The following is a 20,879-nucleotide window of genomic DNA, read 5'->3' as shown; positions in this document are numbered from 1 at the left end:
ATCTTTTAATGAAAACATCAGAGAAGCACATTTAAAGAATCGACCGAACATGTTCCTCATACCTGCTGTAAGTTACAAAATCATGCAGCCAGGGACACGTTGTGTCATTCAGGTAGAAAATAAACAGTAGGCACTTCCAAGTGTTAAGGATATTCAACAATTTAGCATCAGAACTCTTGAAGGTTTGAATTAGGACTTGATAAAAACATCCTATGAGCAGCTGTCTCCAGCCTAGAGACACCAAAACGGCGCAGTAACTAGAATCCTGGTATTTGATCATATATTTTAATAGCGTAATCAGTTTCCCCAAACAATGACACTACTTTAAACTCTAGCTTCCTCAAGAATATGTCTGCAGGTGGATGTGTGGTGCTAAATTAGCAGCCAGCTAGAGTCACAGATCCTGTCCCTGCCCCCCTCCCCTGGGGATACGGTTGATACGAGACTGTGAAACACAGAGAGAGGAAAATAGATGTATATAAATATACATATTTAATATGTATAAAAATAGGAGGAAAGAAAGGAAAGTCCATGGCTCCATATTAACTTAGGGCCTTTTTCTGGCTTGCCTTTGGCCTGAGCCTGCCCCTGCTTCTCTATTTTCTAATTAAAATTCCAGTGAGAGGTGGATTGGCTCGTCTCAATCTTGTTTGGGCCAGATTTCCACTCTAACTCTCCATGAGCCGCTGGCCGGCTTGGAGAAGAATGTGGCCATTCAGCAGCTCTGTTCCTGGGACGCTGCTCCTCTTGGCCACTCAGCTCTGTCCAGGAGGAGGTGGGATCGCCCGGGACAGGAGGCTGGCCCAGGACCGACCCCCTCAGCAGGAAGCTGAACTTTCAGCTTTTCAGCCAATGCCAACCCGGGCACAAACGATGCACCCATCACTGTCGGAGGCGCTGGGGGGGTTTCGTTCGCCCCCAAATCCCTGCCCTGATGGAACACAGCAGCTGCCCTTTGCAGAAGCTGTCACCCGTTTTCACATAAAACACATCCACGCCTCCATCCACCTCGTGATGGTGGGGAGCAACCCAGTTAAAATAAACAAAATCACACTGCACACTCTGAAGTGTTACAGGAACATGAGAGATCATTATGATTTAATCTAATTTCTCCTCCCCTTCAGGAAATTTTCTCCTCCATTCTTCTCACTGTCAGTTGCAAGCTCGGGGAATTCAAATTAATTTAAAGATTAGACTGAGTAAAACATAATTAGGAAGGTAAATGTGCAGGGGAGAAAAGGGCAGCCGAAAATGTGTTCCAGGCATGGATGTACATGATGCTGGTGTTTCTGCATTTTTACATGACCTGCGTCACAGTCTTCGGCATGGATAACCTGCATCTGATGAAAGTTACCCAGGAAATCTGCGTGAATGGTAACAATAAGAAGTTAGGGATGTTAGAAGCAAATTCCAAAGACCTCCCAGCATAAAGTTATTTTAAAAAGATAAGTTAAATACGGGTTTTCGTTTTGTGTGAAGCAGACATATTTGACAGAATATAGTTTACTCTGAAAATATCGATATATCCTGGATTGCAGCTGTATCTCAGGCCTAGAGTGTTTCCAGTGGTTCCCTTAAAATTTACAACTCCAGCAATGTCATGTAGAATGGAGTATTTAAGACCTAAATTATTTAAATCTGTTGCTCAATCCACGTGTGCTTGTGTGTGTATATGAACGTGTGTGTGTGTGTGTGTATTTTAACATTTATATGATGATACATTTCAAGTATCTTTTATTAACCAGAAGCGTCTGACACCTAGATAAAACTCCTAAAGATGAAATTCTCTCTTTATAAACTTCAGGGGAGTTCCTTTAGAATTCTGGTTTGTTAATATTTGTATTGCTTATTATTTTCCTGTAAAACAGACTATTGAATTAATCAGAATTAAAGAGCACCACATTGGAAAGGGTTTTATATCTGGAAATCAAAGTATTCACACTCTTCTCATGAAATAAGAGATACAGAAACTTGAAAAAAAAGACCATGTTGCCTCTGTGAGTCACAAGTTAAATATTAAATATTTCTTACAGCCTCCGAGGCAAAAATACTATTAAGGTATTGAAAATCTGAGCAACCTTTCTGTGCCACATTTAAACTTCATTGATGGAGCTTTTAGGTCAGAATGAAACTTCCAGATTCAGTAATGTGAATTTCTTTTCATTGTATAACCTTCTTAGAGCTGCCTGAAGGCTCAGACTAATAATACTTCTAATAAACGACAAGCTTTTTAAATATATGGACTCAGTCCAGCATTTGAGCTAAGAATGTTTGAAAAGGCAAAATCTCATTTTTTTCTACCTTATTTAGATATTGGAGTCTCAAAGTAAGCACTAAAAAACTAGTCTGGTACTTGACAAATACAAATTTTAGAAGTGTATACTCTTTCATAGGTAAAAGTTGCTCAATCAAACTCATAAGTAGGCAAGCCAAATGAGTATTAGCATGTTTAATATCATTCTAATAAATTTCCATATTAAATAGAGCTAAAATTGTCAGGTCGCTCAAGTTGTATTAATGTGACACAAAAAATGGCTTCATTCAGTATGGCATTGGGTAAACGACAGGATCAGTCTTCATGACGTCATGGCCCTCTTCCTAACAACGTATGTGAACGTGTTGTGTGAATACTTATAAGAAATCAGAGAAGGGCTTTAAAAGAAATGCTAAAAACTAAGAGAAGCAAATCCGTGTTCGTCATCTACTTCTATATTTTATTTAGAAGCATATTAAAAATATTAGCGGGTTTCTTACTCTCAGTAGGCACCTGTGGTTTAGGAGATCAAAGTCAGAATCTCCAAACTGGGGAACAGAAGACAGAGAAGTACAATCCAAAACGTTTTCTTGAAAAGCAAAACGAAATCTCATTTCTCTGATCCCTGAAATCTCCTTCTTAAGAAACAAACCAAAACAAACAAGCAAACAAATAAAAAAAAAAACAACACGCATTTCTATTGGATCAATGATTTAGGTTCTGCTTCCATTGAATGAAAATGTATTGTGATCTAGGACATAGGAAATACACTCTTGGATTAGGCCCTCAGTCTAACTGTTAAGAAACAGAAACTCAGAGTTTTACTGTCCTCTCGAGTGTCACCCTGGTATCTTCAAAGGAAGGTCCCGGAATGGGTACGGAAGCAATGATTCTCTTGGAAGAATATATACTCCTAAACTCTGAGGGAACCATCAGTAGATTGTCTTTTTTTCCTGCGACTACGTATTTTATAAATGTCTTGAAAATATTGTCTCAGTACCTGTCTTTTGTTCGTCTGTCTTGTTTTCAGTTTGAAGTAACTGACAATGTAAAACAAACTAACTTCAGTTTAAAAAAAAAAAAAAAAGGAAGAAATTGGTGAGCAAGTTCAAGGCACGCTGGCTTCGGGAACCCATTTCTGTAAGCCTGGATTCTATTTCACCTTTCACTTCTGACTCTGGCAGGACAGAGTGAGCCCCTTTGGTGGAAACTCTAAGAGAAACCTTCATTCTGCTTGTCATCTTTACGTGGGCTCAATCACTGGGGGGAGGGGGAGGAATCCCCGTACTCTGATTCAGGCCTAGTTTATGACCTCTTCTCTGGATTCTGGATTCTGGATTCTGGGCGGTACAGCCTCTTCCGAGACATGGGTCTCAAGAGCAGAGAAAGCATGGATCCCCAAATGAAAATGCAGGTATGTGGCTAGAGGAAGGGGGATAGAGGCAGGGAAGCAGCCTGCAAAGAGCCACTACCAATGTCACTCCGACATCTGTATCCCGTCAAAGTGATTACGTTTGCTTTCCTCCTTTTGTGCTTTCTTCTTTTCTGCCACACATGGGATTCCCTCTCAGCAAAACCCGGACTCTCGCTTCCGGGTTGTATTCGGTGAGTGATGCAATTGTATGTTTGGGTACCATAATCTGTAGTTTCATGCAGGCAGTTAACTACAACAGGATGGGGCATAATAGTGATATCACAGGAAGGAAAGGTAAGCTGGCTTGGAAGCCCTTGGGTGTGTAGGATTCTCAAAGGTAATAATAATAGAAGGGCTGTGAGTAGCTTCAAATTACTTTTTCTTTCTAATTGGCAATTAGTTCTAATTAACTTTTAATTAATATTCAATGTTTTCTTTAACAAATGGAACCCTGATGAGATCACATCTGTTAATACCGCTCCGTTTCTATGTTGGTATTCTACAATTTTCCATTATGACTGTAGCAAATGCAACTTCAGATAAGTGATCACCTTTTAGCTAGGATGAAAAGGTGGCCTGATTTAAAGTCACTGCACTTTAAATGTGATTTTGGCAAAAACTAAGACTCTATGAAATTGGATTTTGTTCTACAATCTTAAGAGATGGTATCAGGAATTAGAAGGTACAGCCACTTTTGTGCGGCCTCAGTGGCAATTCTTTTCAAGTATTGCAAGCTGTATAAAAATCAGCCTTTTTACTCTGATGGACACTTAGAGCAGAATGTAGAATGTAGAATATAACGCATAGGAAGATGTATAAAGATCATTTCCATCCAGTAACTTTAGGGATAAAACCGAAGTCCAGAAGAATTTTTGGCTTGTCCATGCATGGACATATAATAAGTAGGAACAAAACCAAAAATCTACAGATATATTACTTTGTAGGAAGTTGAACCCTGAAGGAAGAAAACTCTGCTTTAATAGCTAACCATTAGTTAGTTCTCTTGGCTTTTTCAATCTCCATATCTTTTTTCATTTAATTCTTTAGCTTTTTTAGCCCAGCTAACGTTTTGGTTTGTGCTTTGGATAATCCTTACTAATGTGTTTTTTGGTTGTTTTTTTTTTTTTTAATTTGTGAGCAAGCTTTTTGCAGATACGTGGATGCATGTCCTTTCAGATTATCTCAATTTTACCTTGGCTGATTTGGATAATTTTTCAAATATGCTTCTGCAGTTGCACAAGATTCAATAAAACTGGAGCCATCGTTCATCATGATGGGTGGATTAAGTAAAATAACAGGGGTCCATCAAGTAATTTCTCAATTTCAAGTATAAGTCAGAGTGGGCCAACCAAAGATGTTTCTGGCTAATTTTTGGCTGGAACATTCAATTTCACTTCCCTTGATAGAGGCTAAACTTCAGGACTTTGGTTTCGAGAAGCAAAATTCAAGTGGGCTGACTATTCTTCTTAATGTTGGCTGCCGGGTTGAGGTTCAAGGAACTGGCTCATTTGAAAGAGATTTTGGCCCTCGTAGAGTGATAATTAAGATGGCTGTATTTGGACAAATGGGTTGTAGTTATTTTTCTTCTTGAAAATAAAATATAATTTGCCAAACCCCAAATTCCTTTTTTTAACATTAATCTTCTGTGCTCAGGATACTTTGAAAATGTGAATAAAGTTATTTTTTTAGCAAACCAACCACCATAATTGTAATAAACATGAAATTTTGTGACTTAACAAAAATAATATTTGATGATTTCTTGGGAGTTGAACCTCCTTCTTGAGCACATATTTTTAGAACAGTACATTTCTTAGGGGGACATTATGTGCTGTGAGACACTCATTGTTATCAAAAGTTATATAATAAAATAATAACATGCAATTATTAATTAATTTCTTGCACTTTATTACACATTGAAATTGTTTTCTTCTTCTTCTTCTTCTTCTTTCTTTTTTTGACAAGGCACTTCCAAAGGAATACAGGGATATGTGACCTAGAATCATTATTTCTAGATTCTAATAATGCAGTTAATTTTATTCTTCCAAGAACTTCAGTTCAATTTAAATCCTGAATCCTGATTTTCTGTTGATGAGCATTCTGAACAATGCAGTTGCGGGAGCTTAAAGTGAAATTTTTCAATTAGCATTTTAAAGAAATTTTTTTTTCTTTAATATGAAAAAGGTAGCTGAGGTTTTCAGAATCATTCCCTCTCAGTAAGTGGATATGAATCTATTATTTTTAATAACTTGATTCATACATATTGACTTGTGAGTGACCCATAAAAGAAAAGGTGATGTAATCACATAATATTTTAAGAGTACTTTAAAAATGTCTTAAAATAGTACGTATAGCATCTATTATAAGTAAATTGAAAATACAAAAATCAGTTCTGGTGAAATCTATAAAGAAGTAAGTATTTATAATTGTACATATTTGTGGCAAATTTTAAAATCTCCAGTATGATTATTAGTATTGGCTAAAACCAATCTGCTAGAAAAGAAAAAAAAACCTTTTTTAAAATTAACCTGAAACAAAATACCATCAAAGAATGATTGCAGTGAAATTCATAACTCAAAACAAAATGCAATACCAAAAGAAAATTCAAAATATTGATTTAAAAATTTCAAAATAAATGCCAAAATTTTTAAAATTCTAAATAAATAAAAGTAAACGTAAAAATTAAAAGAATTTTTTAAAAATTCATTTACTTACTCCTTCTACTCCCACTTTTATAATTTCTCAGATGGAAATCATCAAACAGAAGTAGAATCCCAGAACAGTGTTCATTTCAGAAAAATTTACAATAGCATACACAGGAAAATGATCCAACTTGTAACAATATGGAATACTTAAGTAAAACATGACATCTAATTTCAGTGGAATTATTATGAGCTCAGCCAGATTTTAAGTGACTCAAAACTCTATGTACCCTATGTTATTATGTATTTACATGTGGGGGGAAAGGGTTAGAGTTGATTAAATTAAGATGGGAATGAGAATTTTTTAGGCAAAATTATAGATCTATTGCTTCTTGTTTTACAATGTGTTTCATCATAAAGTCTTTAGTACCTTAAAAATGCTAATCTTGAAAAACGAATTGTGTTGATAGTCATCAATATGATGCAGCAGACATATCTATGTTACCATTATACAGCTTCCGCAATTCAAGATTGTTTAATCTCCAATTAGGTACCCCATAAGATCATTTTAAAGCAACTGTTTAAACATGCAAAAAATACATTTTCTTTGTGAAATAATATTAATAGTTAGAAATATTGTGCATTTGCCATGATTAGCAAGAGGAGAACCACTGTTTGAAAAAAAAAAAATGGTTACAACAGGGGCACCTGGGTGGCTCAGTGGGTCGAGCATCCAACTTTGTCTCAGGTCATGATCTCGTGGTCCCTGAGTTGGAGCCCTGTGTTGGGCTCTGTGCTAACAGCTCAGAGCCTGGCGCCTGCTTGGGATTTGGGGTCTCCCTCTCTCTCTACCCCTTGCTGGCTCACACTCCGTCTTTCTCTCTCTCTCTCTCTCTCAAAAATAAATACACATTAAATTTTTTTTAAAGGAAAGAAGTGGTTAAAACATTTTAAAATAAGAGGTGATTTTTTTTCAAAAAAATTGAAGAATTTAACCTAATTGGGTTGATGGAAACTTCTATGACAAAATAGGAACTCTGAAGGAAACGTTGAACGTCTCTCAAGAGGGTTGAATTTTCTCTTTAGATGTTTATTTTCTCTTTAAAGGTTTTTTTTTTACTTTATTAACAGAAATATCTACTGGGCAGGTTATTTTATAATTCATAATAATCATAACTAGAAACTTATTTGGAGTGGAGTTTATGAATGCTTAAATGTCATCATCTGCCAAGATGGTTCCTTTTTTCCAGATTGGGTGCTTCTCAGAACAGCCAATCTGCAACCGGTCTTGTGTGGGGGGTTGACAGAGAAGCAATGTGAGCTATATCATTATTTGAAAGAAATATTAAATTGAGCATTTTTGATTCAAGGAATTCCTCTGTCATCCTGGAAACCATGCCAAGAGCAGATGTCCTTGGGGCAAAAGCCTGCTCAGGGTCGTGTACCATTTTGCTATTTTCTTTGCCTACAGCTTTTTCCATTGAACATGTCTTTTTTTCTGTCGCTATCTCCAATCTATTGTATGTGACCAGGAAAATTTGGATTTATGTTCAACTTTTCAGAAACAACTCTGTTTTGTAATTGAGGGAGAATGCATATTGCAAGTTGTATATCCTGTTTGTTCACATTGTGTTAGGTAGACAGAGATGAGCTGTTGGTAAGATAATGTTCGTAAAGTGATCTGTGTTCTTTTGCTCTCTATAAGTCTAAGGTATTATATTCTTTGAAAGACAATAAAATCGTATGTTATTCTGGTTAATAGGCCACCTGATGTAACATGATCTTTAAAAGCAGGATCCCGGCTCTTGATTGGCCACTGGGTGAATAATAAGACATCTCTTTTAAATTAGACTGATCAAGAAAAACATTCTTTCAAACTTTACAAGTGAAATGCAGGCATGAGTTTGAGGGTTCCTTTGGCAAGACAAATAAGGAATTATATTTATGTTCATTACAAATACCGTGTCACACTGCCATGTGAGCTGGACGGGTTTAGAAATGGGTTTTAAAGGTGCTAATACTGTGTGACCTGTTAAACTTCTTGCAAACTGTGTTTTATTTAAAATATTTTTTAAATATTTTAAAATTTTTTAAAGTTTAAAATTATTTAAAATAATGTTCATTTAATTTTGACAGAGAGACAGAGAGAGAGAGAGAGAGAGAGAGAGAGAGAGAGAGCGTGAGTAGGGGAGGGGCATAGAGAGAGGAAGACATAGAATCCGAAACAGACTCCAGGCTCTGAGCTGTCAGCACAGAGCCCAACGCGGGGCCTGAACTCACGGACCGCGAGATCATGACCTGAGCTGAAGTCGGACGCTCAGCCTACTGAACCACCCAGGTACCCCTTGCAATACTGTATTTGAAAGAAGGAACTAATGACTGATCATTTCAAAGTTATCCAAAAAACATTGATTTCTCAGGTACCTGGTTGGTAGCAGATGACTCTAGCTGATTTCTAGAAATAGCTAGAATTCTATTAATGGCTGTTCATTTGATGATTCTTATTGTCACACTAGCAACTTGTGCTTTTCATGGTTTTCTTCACGTTTTATACACACACACACACACACACACATATGTGGACATCACAGGCAAGAGACATTCACAGTTGAAGAATCTCACGCTCAGGAAGTGATTCCATCCAGATTACTTCTGGGCAAGGTGTGTACTCCCTAATCGCATGACTACCCTCATCGATAAGATAAGGTAAAACAAAATGAAATGAAATAAACGAGTACAAGGCAAGCCTTTGAAACCGAAAAATAAACAGAATATACTGCAAAAGTGCGTTTTACCCCCCAGGTTTTCATTAATTTGCGATGAAAAACCTTGCAGAAGCAACGCTCAGGAAAGTAATCGAAATATGTCCATATCTTATCTTCCCAGTCCCCAAAGTCCATGAGAATTCTTTCAAATGGGCATTTTAATGAGCAGTACCACACCTGTGTACCAGCAGGGCTGGTAATCAGAGGGAAACTGTCCTTTTATCTTGCATGTAAGAGAGCCATCACTTTTTTCCCTTGAAATAAAATATCTACTCTGTGTATCATTACATGGGTTTGAAGCCAAGACAGAGTCAAACTGTAAAAGTCAGAAAAAGAATAGACATTAAGGACTTTTCCTTAGGGGACTTTCGTGTTAAGTCTGTCTCCACTTTCATTTGTCCTAAGAGAAAATAACATCAATTGTGCTCATCAGATACCTAGTTCACAATCTGAAAGGTCACACTGCCAGGAGTTCTGCCTGATGGTCTGAAATTCATATTTTTCTCACCTTGACTCCCTATCCCCACGGCTCCTATGTGGACTAATTCCAGGTGCTGCCGCTGAAGTTCAGGTGGGAACACGAGGGGCTACATTTCTTTCTCTGTGGTTCTATCGGCAAGTGTCGTCTTGCCCAACCTTTGGAAATACTTCATTGTCTATCAACATGGACAAGGAAGGTGCTGCATTTGATCCCCATGATCTGCTTTGGAATTAGAGTCTCCCGTCTGCACAACAGGACAAATTCCTAGTCTATAATGAACCATATGTTTTGCTAGGCCTCTTATCAGAATATTTAGACCCTCTATCCTGACAATCAGCTCCTGGCATAGACTTCGGCTCCACTCAGGTAAATGGGCAAAGGAAAATCTTAATATCCTCCCGCGTAATCTCCGTGTGGCTCCAGGGTGGTTTGCAGAGGACCACCCCCCCCCCCCCCGCAATATAAATCAATGTTATTCCGCTGGAGTTACTGGGACAACAGAAAGAAAACAAGCTATCATTACACACTGTGGAATATTCCTTTTGTGTGTGTGTAAATTATAAATATTACTTTTTCTCCCCACCTTCAGTTTTTAAAATGTGGTTTCACATTTCATTTAATGCTAAATGGTTCATTACATAGAGTAGCAACTCAGTTCTCTTATTACGGTGTTATCTTTCACTTTGTCAAAATATGTCTACTTGATAAGAAATCTGACAGAAGTTGCTTATGATGGGATCACTAACAGCCATCAGTTTCTCTCTAGCAAATGAAACTGTAACCATGGTGACGGCCTTTTTTTTTTTTTTGCCAGAATGAAAATGAGACAGCATTCTGTTGCAGCCATTAGCAGAATACACAAATGTCCCTCAAGGCAAACATCTAAAGCAAATGGACTGCAAAGGAAGGAGCACTAATTTCTATTTATTTAGGATTTGTAAACCTAGCAGAGCAAGATATTAACAAAGGAACAAACAAAGAAAGCTTAAAAAATCCCTGCTGTTTGTGTTTTCCTTTTGGTTTATGAAACTCCTTGTTTCAGATCTGAAATACTCCAGTGTGATTTTCCTACTCTGGTCTTGAATGAGACCAGCAGTGTGCCTTTTACTCTACCCCTGGATATTTCAGGGGACTTCATCCTCCCCCCCACCCCTTTGCATAAAGGAGGAGAAGAGAACTTAATCAATCAAGTAGAAAAAGTACTTTAGATGATAAGGAGTTTCTTCCATTTCTTTTAAATGTGCATTTTAGGGAAAACTATCAAAAACGAAATACAAGATGTCCTTTTTCATATACTTTAATTTTCAAAGAGGCATGTTCATTCTGATAAGGTGCATAGAAGCTGATAATAAGTCTATTCTAGCGCTATCAGCAATCAGCCACAGGCTGTCAAAGACCCTTCAAGTGTCAGACCCTTCTCACTGTCTTCTTATTCACCATTAGACCCATCTCCCCAGAAACTACTTAGTGCATGCAGATATTCTTTTGACAGACATGGCTCGGGTGAAATTTCTTTAGCCATCTATGATATGAGAAAGTGATTTTCTTTAACTCTCTTACATCTAAACCAAAATATTAGTTCTAAAATGGCTTCCAGGTCTCTTGTCTCTTTCTTTCTCATCGTCTTTCTTACGCCCTTCTCTCTCCCCCTCTCTCATCCCCTTCCCCTTTCTTCCCTGCCCAGCTGTTCTCATGATCACGCAAACATAATACGGTTTATCAGGGACCGATCCAGTTTATTTGCTGTGAATATTTATTTAACTTTTAATTTATGCCTTGATCCAAAGGGCAGATGACTTCAGTAGTATTCTACGAAGCTTACTGAAAGCCTCCTGAGGGCTCACTTTTGTATTCATTATTTTGGAATTCTCGCTGCCACCCCAGAAAGGCATGCAAACATCAGGTTCAGGCAATGACATTTTTGGCCAGCATCTTCCTTCAGAAGGTCTGAGGGGATTTTGAAGCCCAGTCTAAAAATCTGTGGCCGTTAAAAATGAATTAACCTGTGGGATTTGTCGGTCAGGAGCTACAGTGTAGATACCCTGCATGCCCATCTCTATTTGTTTTTTTCTAGTTGTTTGCTTGGGCGGATATCAGTAATCGGTACGTTTTGTTTCTCTTGACAACTTTCAGCTTCTTCCTGAAAGCACTGTGATTGAAGCTGAGTTGTGTTGAACATAGAAACATGCCCCTGGCCAGATACTCACCAATTCATTCTTCCGTTCTGAGCTGTGTGCCATCCAAGGACATCATGGTATCTCTAAAACTGACGGAATCAACAGGAAAGGGGTTTAGGCATTGATTTTGAATCTGAGAACCAAGTTCAATTTCCAGCGTTTCCATTTTAGGTCACTCTGTCATATTTACTGAGTCAATGTTCTCTGTGGTGGAATGGAAGCAAAAATGCTGAAGCCCCATAAGGGTAACACCAATTAATTTATATCTTTGGCTTCCAGTTTCTTTTAAAAACTGTTTTACAGAAAAGGGTTTCTCTATGAGTTTACCAAGTATACATCAGGTGCTTAATTGTTGTAAGACACAGTCTAGATGCCAGCGTATGAGACGAAATATGAGTTATGTGTAGAGAGCTCTAAGTGTCATAATAACAGTCAATATTTATTATGTTTCATAAGCACCAGGCACCATAAGGTTGTCGGAGCACCCTGTGGGAGCCTATAGCACTAACCCAGAAACAGATGAATAAAATCTGTTCTGAAATAATGATAAGGGGGACAGAGAAGTTTTGGGGGCTAGAAATTTCTGGAGAGTAAGAATAAGGGTACTTGATAAATAAGCTAGAAGAAAGAGGTATCTCTCTGAAATGTTGGTAATTCCAAGTCAAATATAAAATATAATTTTCACATATAATTTCTCTACGAGGGTCCGAGAGAGTGTAATGGTGAAGTGTCTGTGTTCGAACTTAGCTGTCTAGGTGGGAAAATGGAATAAAATCCATGCTTTGCAGTGTCCTCACTTGGCAAATTGTGACCCTCGTAGTCCCCGGCGTTTAGGGAGCATTCAGTAGTGTTATCATTATTAACTTTTTTTTTGTCTGTACAGTGGCGGGGGGGGGGGGGGGCGTGACGACTTTTGAAAGATCCTGACCATATCGTAAGTTTTTCTTAGTGATTTTTTTTATTAATTTATGACTGCCTAATCAGCACTATTCAGAGTTATCATGAGGGGAATTTTCCGGCAACTAGGTCAACACGCTGTTTCCTTTATCCACAAAGGAAATGTCCACAGAACTGAGAGGTGTGCTCAGTGACTTAGTCCGTGCGTGTTCTGGAGTGAGTTCCTCACCTCCTTGTGGACTGGGAACAAGTAGTCTCTCGGCCACAGCCCACAGTGGAATCACCAGGCTCTATACTTTGCATATCTCTGATCATCACATTGAATCAAAATAATTAAAAGCAGAAAAGTAAACAATGTCTAATCGATGCATGGCAGGACACATTCATACCACCCCAGATCTTTGACCTTCTTTTGTGGGACAGATACAGGGAGGTTTAGAGTGAAGAACAAAGAGAATGGGAAGGTGACCTTATCTGTCCTTGGTCAGTCCCCGCCTCATGAGCCTGAGGGACTTCCCTTTTTTGTGTTCTAGAGGGGAACTTGGCCACCCATCCTCAGTCATACCTCAGCAAGATGTTAAACTAGAGGTTAACCTATTCGAGTCATCTCTGTGAGCATTTCTAGCTGCTAGACTTCGTCCGAATTGACCCATGAGAAAGATCAGCTGTCTAGTGATTCCTTGTGTTCTGTATTATCCCAAGGTGATATTAGATTACCTGGTGCTCAGTCAGACCAACTGCCATGTAGACCTGCAGCCTCAAACTCAACTTGGGATAAAAGCTTCAAGATGGAAGCCATGAGGCCCTGCAGTCTGCCACTCATTGTTCTTTACTGTAGCTTGAGGGCCACCTTTGAAGTTTCCCTGCGGTAGGCAGCTTTGTAAGGAAGGTAAAGGAAAATCTAAATGATCTATACGATCCTAAAGTTCTTAATGTATAAGCATGCACTTCTTGAGAGCACGGCCTACTACTTTCACTTATCACTGCTCCATTGCAAGAAGTTTCTAGAAGATCTCCATCTGGAGAGTTTCGCCTCCCCGTAATAGACTCATGTTGAGTTCTGAAGTCAGCAGTGTAGTCTACTACACTTTCCAGTTTTTCTTCCTGTAACTTGTCCCACTTTTTAGCCACTCCACTGGCAAGAACTACACTCTTACGGTACCATCTGAAAATCTAATTCACACGTTGGTACACATGACAATTTGTAGCATTTATAAAAAGTACTTGCTTTCTCAAAAGCCACTAAAAGGAGTGAGTAAACACGTGTCTAATGATGATGTTGTATGTACCATCATTTTGCTTTTGGGAAATCAACTTTCCACGTGGTCCCTAAAATCACTGTCCATTATTCTGAACAATAAGGTTGGCCTGACAACATACATATTAGGAGGACTTCTCAGCTAGACATGATGGACACTGAGAAGACAGAAGGCAAACACCTCAACTAATTCATTCAGTGAGCACTTGCTCTGACTCCTACCATACTAAAATTGACTAGCCATGCAAAAAATAAGATTAACTGTCCAGTTAGGAACTTGTGCTTAAAAAAAAAAACAAAAACAACAGTTGAGTCTGTCTATACCAGGAAGTTATGAATAAAATAAGCCATTAAATTCAAAATAGACACTAGTTAAGTTGAGAACTTCCTTCTCTATCAAATCACATTTCAACTCACCTTAAAGGCACTACTAGGCTTCTAGCTTTCAAACTAAATGAAGGCTATTCAATACATGCCTAACACCCATAAAAATCGGAGCCAAGTGAATGTTATTTCAGGCTGGTATTTATCCCAGGGGGTAAAGTTTTATGGGAAGCATATAAGAAACATGAGTATGTTTCAATGCCTATCATATTTATTAAAATATTTTTTAGCATTTTTATGTTTTTCTTGGCAACTTAGAAGTGTATCCTTCAAGTAAATTAAGTTATAAGTGTATGAAAATAATGTACATTTAGTTGCTATTTCTTAGTAGTGAATATTCTCTTTAATGCCTGCTTCTTTTTATAATTACTGACTTTTTTTTCTAATTGTAAAAGACCCATGACCTGTTCCTCTGTACATTGCTTCCTTGGTGGTGAATATGTACAGTAAGAATTTTAATGATTTCAATCAAGACTAAATGAGGCAAAGTTCTCAGGAAGTTGAGCATGAAACGCACCTTAGAGCCTTGGTTCTCCCCTCTTACAACATCTTAGACTCTTCTGAGTCACCAGAATATTGGAAACTTTAGCTTTTATAGCCAAATTCCAGCTCCTCCTCAGTTGAAATTTTCCATTAGCCAGACTCAGCTTGCATCACTTCAACAAAATCTCCTTCCCCTGCTTTATTTCAGATCTATGTCATTCTGTATTTGGGCTCACGTCTGGTGGTGCCCCAAGACCAACCTTACTCTACCCGCTCCCCCAGCTTCTGGATTGTGCCTCTCAACACTCCTAGTCTTAAGTAGTTAGGTAGGAACAAACACTTCTACAAAAGTTTTCACGATTAAGAACAAATAAGAAGGGGTCACTGACAGCCAATCTTTCTGCTCACAGATGTCAATGTGGTATTCAAAATGTGTACGGTTAAGCTGCATATAAAAATTTTTGGACTTGGGGCACCTGGGTGGCTCAGTCGTTCAAGCGTTCCACTTTGGCTCAGATCATGATCTTGCGGTTCATGAGTTGGAGCCACACTCTGGGCTTTGTGCTGACAGCTCAGAGCCTGGAGCCTGCTTCGGATTCTGGGTCTCCCTCTCTCCCTGCCTCTCCCCCATTCGTGCTCTCTCTCTCTCTCTCTTAAAAATAAATATTAAAAAAAATTTTTTTTAAGTTTTCGGGACTTAAAGCTATAATAGCTTTTCTTCTAGTTTTATAGGTCATGTGGATGGTATTGTTGAATAGAGTCCACGAGATGGCTTAAATAATAAGTGATAGGTTACAATTTTAATAGATATTTACACCTTATTAATAATTCCATATTTAGCCACTTAAGATGAACGAGCTGGACAGGTTAGAATTATGGGAGTTGAAAATGTTCTTGTTTTTGATAACCCTAAGAGAATTCATTTGTAGCTTGCAGTCACTATGTGTGTGGATATCTGAGCGTGTTACCCATTAAAGTACTTCAAATCATGCATTTCTCTACCACACACTGTTTCATAGATCCTTGAAATAGCACTTTTTAAAAAGAACCAGAGAAAAGAGAACTATAGCAGGGGTCAGCTCTTGTCATGAACCTTATGAATTGTTTAGAGGTATATTAAAAGGTAACATCAATTCACATATTAGCTTTCAAATGTTCCTATTGCCAGTTTGTCGTTCCAGATCATTCCCTGCGCTTTATTTCCTTAAGATTTAATATATTGTTATTCCTCAGAGCAGCTATCACATGTTCAGGAGAACAGTTGTGCTTTTCCTTGTCTTTGGAAGAGCTTCTCACCGAAACATTATATATTTAGTTTGATAAATTTCGGGTTGAAAACACAACCCCTCTGTGACTCAAAAATATCAGTAATTATTCATCATTGAGGATCTCCCTTACACTCTGGTAGACCCTTATAACAGCTTTCAGGAACATGGGATATTGAGAAAATTTAGATGGTTGTATGCGGATTAGCTAGCTGCCTTCCCATATGAGCACTGGTAATCTGTAAAACTGGACTGGCTGCTTAGAGCAATAAAATACTAAATACTAAAGAAACTGGTAAGGTCACAAACATAACTTTGGTGGTGAGGGGAGACTTCACTTCCTCTGATCCTTAATGATTTTTCCACTTTTTTTCTACTTTTTTACTTTTTCTACTTTTCTACTTTCCTTCCCCCCCCCCCATTTATATTCACCATGGTTCCTGTAGATACAAGGTGGTGACATTTTAAGTGAGCTCATAAAGTTTATTCTGACAAGACACCCACCACGCTTTGCAGAAAGTTTATCATCAATCAGGAAAAGATGGAAAGATAACAGAGAAGATTGGAGAGAAGGCTTAATGGGGAAAATGCCAAAGGGAAGACACAGATTTTGTGCTGTCCGGATTCTGAAAAGATGAGAAAAATTCCTTTTGGGGTAGAAAGGGTTTGATATTTGAAATGGGATGGATAATGCCTTAATAAGAAAAGTAGTCAAGTAAACCATTCTAGGGAGAGGAAATCAGATGAACAAAAACATGACAGAGGAAAGTCAATGATACGAGTTTTGGAAACAGCAATAGGGAGCAGGCATAGCTTTGACAACAGAGAAAACTTTAAATCCCAATTCTACCGTTACTTTGAGACTTTGGACTTGTTTTTATCTTGAGGCTTAATTTATAGATTAGTTGTAATGCCATCTTCCTTATAGAGTTCTGGGTTTAAACAAGATAGTGTTTGATACTCCCTGGTTTGTAATAAATGCTCAACAAACTGTAGAAATCCTTTAAGGGATTTTTATGGAAGGCCAAGGATATAATCTCAGCTATCTTTTTATCTTCCTAAGCACAGATTCTTTTTCGAAATAAAAAAAGGAGCAAAAGACAGTCTCCTCTATGTTAAACTTCATAGAAAAATTTGGGGATTAGTATAGTTACAGTGGATCCCATATGCAGTAATGGCTAATTGCCTATGATGCCCAAAGATTTTAAGGGCTGAATCTTCGCTGATACTATTCATATGGTAAAATTTGATTATATAATTATATCCTAATCAGTGCTTACAGGTACATGGTAAGAAAGGACATGGTAAGAAGTGTGTATTTAATCAGTTAGTAGTAAGTGAGGAATTGAGATAGCTATTTCATGAAGTAGTCATAAATCAAATTTAGGAATCATAATTTACCTTTAAGGTTATTTAATCTAACTCCTTCATTTTCCAATGAGGAAACTAAAGAGCATATAGATGATGACAGTTCTATCTAAATGTCATCATGGAGAACAGTGACAACACTTGACAAATTTGTATTGGTCCACAGTAAAATAAAAAAAATGTTTTAATGGTGTGAGTTTTTAGAAGCTAAATTTACTTATTTAACATTTTCATATTATTATTTTGTCTTAAAGTCTTCACATTAAATAAAATAACAGCAAAGTAAGTAATAGAATTTTTACTACCCTTATTGAGCAACATAAAATCGATCATTTGTTTACAATTTATTCCTTTTTAAAACTAATAATTCATGAAATCAAATGGCTAGGCACCACTGAGTTAAGCAAATTGAGAAAGAATTTTCTAGACTAATTAGTGGGTAGGCTAGAGTAATAACACACATTTCCTAGTTCTCAATTCAGTGCTTTCTCCAATATATCTCAATGTGATTTCTTTTAAGAATCTCATTTATAAGATCCAGGAAAATAAGTCTAATCTTCTTGTTTTCTCTCCTAGCCACTTTTTAGGCATGCTTTTTCTTAACAAAATTTCCCCCAAGTTAGCGGAAGTAACAGAAAACTAACTTAAAAACTTTAAATGCATCAATATTCCTACCTGGTAGCTGTTCTTAGAATGTACTGTAGAGTGATACAAAACAACAACAAAATAGTTCTCTCTGAATTTTATTGGTTCTCTTAGCTCTGTATGACCTAAGGTATGAGTTGCTGACTTTTTTGTTTTTTTTTTTTTTGGCCAAGAATATGTTTCTTGGACAAGGACTATATATATTATCACTTCACAAAAACCATTTCTAACGTATATATCATGAATAATGATTGTGTTTAGTCCAAAATTGAGTTTCTCAGTTAATTGTTTAAAATATGGAACATATTTTTATGAAGAAGTAATGTTGTGACTGGTGATTTAGTTCTAAGATTTGCTTACCAAAATCCATTTTAATCCATAGTGGAGCTGGGTCTTACCAGACTGGGTTCTGGCAGTGGGTAAGGAAGAGAGGCTTGTTCATGAGAGAAAAATATGGGAAAATATATTCATCTGGTCTCCGTAGTCAAGGAAGGCAAAATACAATTTCTAAACCTTTAAATTGCGAAGATTCACTACATACACCATACTCTCTATAAAACGTATTGTTAACCATATCTTTCTTTTAGTGAGATCACGGAGCTCCTTATGGGATGTGGTAATGAGGTTGAGGTATGGGATGGAAAATCTACATCTGTGCAGGCGTGAGTCAGTATGCCCCTTCGTATGAAACGCAGGAGATTCAGTCTTTACCTCACCCTCAAGAGCTGTACTTCAGGTTAACAGAACTCACATGATGGTGGTAGGTCCAGTAGTAGTTTTCTTGGCTTCCCAATATTTCCCCTTACTCCATCCATTGGCACAGGATCACAGTCAATGACTGCCACCACCACTCTAAGGGTATAAAAGCATACCTCCCATCCATCAATAATAATAATAACAAATCTTCCCTCCTGCCTTCTGATTCTCCCCTCTCTGACAGTCCATGGGTCCCTTATTCTCCAGGGTAGGCTGTCAGTTATTCCTGCTGCTGCATAAGTGGGGGGATGGGGGTTCAGATCCAGAATGAGTAAAGGAGAGGAAAGGAGACATTATAACGGATGCCACAGGAACACAAAGGATTATAAGAGATTGCTTTGAACAATTACATGCCAGCAAATTAGAAAGGTAGAAGAAATAGATAAATTCCTGGAAATATGCAAGCTACCAAGACTGAATCATGAAGAAATAGAAAACTTGGCTGCTCTGTTTCTTGTGTACCTCTCTCAATGCTAACAAATTGTCCTCTGCCTTCCTGGCTTTGAGTTACATTATAAATGTAAAAGTCAATTGCCTTAACCTTAGCAGGTTTCTGGTATTAGGAAAAGGTTGTATTTAATCAGTGTGAAAATTGATCATGAAGTAGCCTGGGAATACTTTTTGAAAATTGAAGAAATGGTTAATTGATGGTGTAAAAATATATGAAAAGATATATGACTATTGGCAGAAAATGAAATGTCATCAAATGTTAAGTATCCCTTCAAGATTTACATAAAGCAACAGGCACCCAGTCTGAACACCAAACCAACTTTTGTTTTCAGGTTTTTAAGATGTATTTTTACTTTCATAGTGTGAGGTTTAAACAGCTGCAAAAGTCGTAGACACGAAAGGTTAATTAGCTACATGAATGAAATCTGCCTACATAAGAAGAAAACACTTCCTCCACCATACTTAGAATTGAAAAAACTAGACCTCATCCTCTGATTTGTAAGAAAGTAGCAAGCTTGCCATTTAAGTCTGGTTTGTGCTTTTGTTCTACAGATCTCATGTCACTAGAGCGTAACTTTGTTGAATAGTTTTAGTTAAGGTACTAGTTTGAGTACCAATTTCCTGAGTACTTTGTGTTGCAATGTTATTAGAGGACTTACAAATGAGTCTTGTCATATTCCTTACAAATGTCAGAGGTCTGCTGTATCTGGAGACAACAGGGAGGGACCTGTCAAGAACCTGGAAATGAGGAAACCAGGTTGCCTTCTGAGAATTAGAGAGTCTGATAGACTAATAGAGAGCAACGGAAATATGTAGTCTACCCTAGCATATGAGGTGTGAAGACAAGGAGAGGAGAAGATTTCAGCGAAAACATAGGAAATCAAGAATCAGATAAACAAATACGGACCACGTCTAGAAAAATCTTTCCCGGGGAGAGGAGTTTTGTTTCACCGACATGAAAAGACACTAGTGGTTTTCACAATTTAGTGTGCATCAAAGTCATGTGTGTTGGGGGGGGAGGGGGAGTTGTTAAAATTCAGGTGGTTGTGTCCCACAACCAGAGTTCTTGACTCAGAAGGTCTGGGAATTTATTTTTACTTTGCAACCATTTCCCAGCCCTTGGTCCTAGAACTACACTTTAAAAACCATTGCATTAACCCAGCAGAACTTGCTGCTGTTAAACATTTAAATCAAAAGAAAATCTCTCAGCTCATTTATTCCTTGTTCTCCACAAACAAGGAATTTATCTTGAAGAATATATCTGAAGAATTGGTCCTGCCCAGAAGGAAGAAAATATGCTAAACAGGTCAATGCAAGCCTTCACTCAGCATTTAAACCTAGCGTTGTAAATCGATGATTTGTTTTTCTGGATTTACACACCAGCCTTCTGTGAGCAGAGACGTAGCTAACTTTTATTTTGCCTTGATTTGTGCGATTTGTATGGGGAAGACTGTTTAAGGAAAAGCATATAAAGGTTGGAATAAAACCTTTAGCATGAAGGTATTTATCTAGAAAAGAAAAAGTTATAAACCGTAAACGGCTTATAAATTATAAATTGAAAATAGCTTACAAGTACCATAAATATCACAACATTCAGGAAATGAATGGTCTAGCTTCTGCTTTTATACACTTCAAAATTCACT

The sequence above is a fragment of the Acinonyx jubatus genome, chromosome F2 (assembly GCF_027475565.1).
Source record: "Acinonyx jubatus isolate Ajub_Pintada_27869175 chromosome F2, VMU_Ajub_asm_v1.0, whole genome shotgun sequence".
NCBI lineage: Eukaryota > Metazoa > Chordata > Mammalia > Carnivora > Felidae > Acinonyx > Acinonyx jubatus.
The sequence above is the reverse complement of the archived record's forward strand: the minus strand, read 5'-3'. Positions refer to the sequence as shown.